Source organism: Amborella trichopoda, chromosome 11, assembly GCF_054954075.1.
Source record: "Amborella trichopoda isolate Santa Cruz 75 chromosome 11, AtrichopodaSantaCruz75HAP2 v2.0, whole genome shotgun sequence".
NCBI classification, from domain to species: domain Eukaryota; kingdom Viridiplantae; phylum Streptophyta; class Magnoliopsida; order Amborellales; family Amborellaceae; genus Amborella; species Amborella trichopoda.
In genome coordinates this window covers 42,426,021-42,431,659 of record NC_142346.1, presented here as the reverse complement: position 1 = coordinate 42,431,659, position 5,639 = coordinate 42,426,021, and the positions used below count along the sequence as shown (strand labels likewise).

Below are 5,639 nucleotides of genomic sequence, written 5' to 3'. Positions count from 1 at the left end.
TTTTGAAATTCTGAAAACTAAAATTATGTCAAAGTCATCAATAACTAATCCATTCATAAAAACTTTACTAGACTGATATAATTAAGTCGATTAATTTAGATGACTCATGACACTCATCCAGTCATCCAATATTTAAAACATAATTAACTAGAAATATTCAAAATTAAGTATAAGGCAGGGTAGAGTCCAAAGAAAAGTTAGGAGTTTAGGAAGGTGTAATCCCCAAGTCATGTAGCCATGCATCATCATCATCATCATCATCATCTGGAGAGGTGTCCTCATGTTCCACCTCTTTGGAAACCTCTTCCGACAATGAACCAAGTTGTTCTAGATTAATTGCATTACAATCTCGAATTTCATTTTCATGTGATACAGCCATCATCTTCCAGTTCACTCGTATGTAAGCCAAGTCGGTTAACATAGTTGGTATCAATCTATTCCTTTTTTTTGTTTGAGTCACCTCAAAAGCACTCCAATTTCTTTCGCACGCTAATGAGCTACATGGTTGGCTCAAAATCCGAGTGGCAACCATTCGAACCAGTGGAATGCTTACTCCGCATACTTCCTACCAAACTTCTACATAATTGGAATTTTTTAGCCACGTAATCAAGATACAATTAAAAGTAAGATAAAATTTATTTTCTTAAAAAATAATAATAATAATTATAATACAAGAAGATACAAAAATTGATAATCAAAAAGATACTTACGAGGATGAGCTGTTGACAATAATCCCAATGCAACACCATCAAATATATTTGAATACCACGTATAGTACTTCAACAACTCTGAAAAATATACAGTTTTTTGTTCTGCTTGGATCACTGAATTTGAAATCAAGGTAAAACCAACCTTCACTTCAAGATTATCAAGTTTAACAAACCCACTATACATTAAAGTTGGATTAAGAAATGAGGCAACGGCATGAATGGGGTGAATTATATTTTCCTTTCGCCTCTTTTCGAATATCTTTACCAATTCAAGATATCTAGATTCATTGCCATTACAATTTATCTTTAGTGCTCCCCTTGCCCTTTCCATTGCTTCATATAAATATTACATGGTTGACCCCTCATTATCACCCAACGAAGCACCTTGAAAAGAGGCGCTAATGTAGTGATTGCATCTGTCGCATCATTCCAAAATTTAGAGCTTTGAATTATTTCTGTGATTTTTGTACCATTTTTACTCTTACTATAATTCATAGCTCTCCACTCAGAGGATACAACCATCACTCTCAAACCTTCTTCTACTTGCAATACAGAAAAGTTAATGGCTAATCTAGTTTTACCATACTTTTTTAATTCCCTTCCATTAGTGTGCTCTCTCATTAAATCTAAAACAATGATATGCCGATACATAAAATCCACTATTGGCTTAGCATCCTTAGTGACATTTTGTACCTAAATAACATTTTTATCATTGTCTTCTAGAAGCAAATTCAACCTATGGATAGCACACCGTGTTTTATGAATATGAGAGAATCTCGATTCTATTAGATCGCCAGCAAATACATAATTTGATCCATTGTCAGTCACAAGATAAACAACATTTTGTGGTCCTAACTCCTCAATGACTTGAACAATAATCTTTTCAAGAAATAATCAAGTTATGCTATGCTCAGATACCTCAAATGCATTTATAAAAACCGATCCCTTTGGACAAGATGCAACAACATTGAGGAATGATCGGTTTTTCATATCCGACTAAAGATCTGACATCAAAGTACATCCTGATTGAACCCATGACTCCTTTATTGAAGCTACATGCATCACATCTGTCTTAAGTTATTGTACCAATTTAGTGCGACCAGATGAATAACTTGGCAATGTGTAGCTAGGACCAAATTGATACATGCATTTATCATATTGACATATAATTGTGCATTGATGAGATTAAATGCAACATTATTCATAATAAATGCACGAGCAACTTCTTTGTCAACAAAATCTTTATTTTTCTTATTCAACAATGACGGTAAAAAAATTTGTTGCAAACAGGAACTGACAGTAGATGTACCTAAGTTTCTCGAACATTGATCAACACTTTGAACATATGATGTAATTTTGTTCATCTTCTTTGGAGGCTTAGAAGATACCTCGTGTGTCGCAGAAACAGCTCTAGCTTGTACATCATCTGGTACTTGAGGACAAGCTTTTATATCATTCCCTTGTTCTCTTGACAAGTGATATTTGAATCTTGTTATCCCGGTAGAAAATCCTTCACCGCAAAAATTGCAATACAATTTACGGCGTCTTTCTTCACAATAATCCCAAAATGGAACTTTTGACCTAACCATTGCATCTTCTTTCCTGTTTTTTAATAAATAAAAAATAATAATATATAAGTATAAACACATTAGGCGTTCACGCTCTTTATAAAAAATAAGTAATAAGTTCATAATAAATACACCATATGAATATTTTCATTAAATGTTTTAACAAACATCACACCTACTTAGTACATACAAAAAAAAACAAAATACACAATATAAATTTTCACATTAAATAATTTAACAAAGATCACACCTACTTAAAAAAAACCCAAAGAAAGTACACCATATAAATTTTTACATTAAATACTTCAACAAATATCAAATCTACTTAAATATCAACATACCCAAAAAAAGGCACAATTGTTTTTTACAAATATCAAATCTACTTAAATATCAACATATCCAACATACACCATATAAATTTTCACTTTGAATAATTCAACAAATATCAAATATACTTAAATATCAACATACCCAAAAAAAAAGGTACAATTAAATATCAACAAATATCAAATCTACTTAAATATCAACATACCCAAATCTACTTAAATGCTTTAGCAAATATCAACATACCCAAAAAAAGGCACAATTTTTTTTTTTATTAAATGCTTTAACCATGGTTTAGTCATGTTATAACTATGTTTAAAAATAAGGTTTTATACTTTATATTCTTGTTTTCATTGAAAACAAATATCGCTGAAAATAGGAAGACGCCTGAAGACTATGGGTAATCTCTGCTTCCTTCAAACCAGGGAGAGGCCTGGAGTTGAAAGGGAAGGTTGGACTGGAGCTGAACGGGAGAGTATGGGTAATCGCTGCTTCATTGAAAACAGAGAGAGGCTTGGAGCTGAATAGCTACTCCATTGAAAGCAGGGAGATGCCTGGAGCTGAAAGGGGAGGATGGGCTGCAGCTGAAAGCATTAGAAAATGAAAGGGGATTTCTATGTTAGAGAAAGAGGGGGTTTCTATGTTAGAGAGAAATTGAAAAGGGGTTTTATCTGTGAGAGAAATTGAAAGGGGGTTTTCTGTTAGGGAGAGAAAATGAAATAGAAATTGAAAGGAGGTTTCCTGTTAAAGAGAGTAAAGAAATACAAATTGAAAGGGGGTTTCTCTGTGAGAGAAATTGAAAAGAGGTTTTCGGTTGGAGAGAGAAAATGAAATGGGGCTCTTGAGGTTTTTCTCTATAATTGCAGGAGCAAGAAGATGGAGTTAATTTTTGAAATTTGCATGAAATTAGGTTTGCTGATTTTAAGATTTTCTTTTTTTTTTTTAGTTTTTGTATGCATTTAAGGATGCCCTAAATATTGAAGGTTTAATCTAATTATATATTTTTTTAAATATTTATTTCTGTAATTTGCAGGAGTAAAAAAGTTTAATGTATGCATATATTATTCATCACAGAAGTCAGGTTTCTGGATTTGGTTTTTGGATCGATATGGTTTTCTTTACTCTGCATCTATATTATTTCTATACACAATAATTTCCTCTATAAATTTACAAGCAAATAATATTTCATTTGCAAAATAACTACTGAGCATTGACATATTTAAGTTAAAAAGACAAAAAAAAATTCATACCTTCAATCTATAAATGAGGTTTTGAAGAAGAAGAACGTGATTTTAGCAAAAACCCTAAGACAATAAACCCTAACGATACATAAATCAATTGGGGATAAAAATTTCTAATTTAGTATTTTTTTGTTTTTTGAAAATAATATGTTTTTTTTTAAATTACACATATCAGGAAAAAATTTGTTTCTCTTTTAAAAAAAAAAACAAGTAAAAATATGTTTTTTTAGGCCCGTTGAAATCATTCTCCAAAAAAACACGTTTTTAACGTTATTAGAAAAAAAACGCGTTTTTTTAACGAACTTTTCTAAAAAATGCCCTTTTTAATGTTTTTAAAAAAAACTCCGATTTTTTGAAAAAATCGGCGATTAATTGCCTATTTGCTAACTATGATTGGGAGACAGTCAGACTGCCGCTATTCTGAGAAAACTCTCGTGTGTCCGCAGATACATGATGGACCCAAAATGTAGTTGAATTCCAAACTCGCCCCAAGGGTTCGCTGCAAATGGAACTTAACTCCAACATCAGCTTGGGATCAAGTAAATATCAATAATCTTATAAACATTTGTACAAGGTTAAATCAGTGTCATGAACTTTACACGATAGATTCCATTAAATAATTGGAAATCTGTGAGGAGCTGTACAAGGTTTTGGTAGAAAACTATCACACTTTTGCAGATTGCATTACAACTTGGCTTATGTTCTCGTGAATATCATTTTCTGTCAAACACTTGAAAACAAGGAAATGAAATTAGATTAAATAAGGGTGCTCATGCAAAAGATAATCATAGTGTGGCAAGTCCACCAAGCAGGACTTCATATGGATAACTCATTGAAACATTATGTCGTCTTTTCCACCATGCAGTCCAACTGACAAAGTTATCTAAGCCATGCCTACAGCATTTATTATAATGCACTCTTAGAATTCATCCATGTGTACTAGAATTGCAGACCATTGAGGTGACTCCTGTGTTTGAGTGATGCTATCAACTAATAACAGCCAGCCATCATATGACTACTTACCAGCTGGTACTTCTTATTCATTCACATTTCCATGGCCAAAGGAACATCAAGCCTAGGTCAGTAACCACCACATGTCCTCCAGGTCTTTTCTTATATGTGTACTATTATACTCGTAAAATATCACTCAAACTCTTGGGTTACTCATGCGATTCACAGGCTACAACAACTAGCAATCAACAATCACAGTAACGGGCTCAAGGCAATAGTAGCCATGGTGGCCAAATGTCACAAAGTGACATCTTGAATTCCATACCTACCAGGTCACATATTAACATTTGGAAAGGGAGAAAAAAAAAATGCATGCCAAGATACCAACTGGCATTTAACCATTCAAAGTCCAAAGGAACATCAATCCTAGTTCTGTTAACCACCAAAAAATATGATAAAAGATGTGCGTTTCAGGAACCATTCGGCAGAAAAAGTGCCACCATTATTGATAGAAAATATGGAGGGAATGAATCAGTACCAGCCATCAAGAGGTCTCTCTCTCTCTCTCTCTCTCTCTCTCTCTCTCTCTCTCTCTCTCTCTCTCTCTCTCTCTCTCTCTCTCTCTCTCTCTCTCTCTCTCTCTCTCTCTCTGGGGTACTCCTATGATATTCTTCAATCTTTGTTCTCCATTCACCATGCTAGAATTACTCTCTCTCTCTGGGGTACTCCTATGATATTCTTCAATCTTTGTTCTCCATTCACCATGCTAGAATTACTGATTATAATTTTTTTTGCAGAAGTTTGTTTACCTCTCCTCTCGGATATGAAGCTGATGCAAAGTAAGC

At 33.4% G+C, this 5,639-nt stretch overlaps 1 long non-coding RNA gene across 1 annotated transcript; it reads right to left on the bottom strand.

Annotated features, from left to right (window-relative positions):
• Positions 1 to 1,465: 1,465 nt before the first annotated feature.
• Positions 1,466 to 4,033, bottom strand: LOC148779919 (uncharacterized). The gene is made up of 2 exons (XR_016044852.1): positions 3,853 to 4,033; positions 1,466 to 2,312 (listed from the first exon to the last, which is right to left on the bottom strand). It is a non-coding gene; the product is annotated as an uncharacterized LOC148779919 (long non-coding RNA).
• Between the last annotated feature and the right edge of the window lie 1,606 nt (positions 4,034 to 5,639).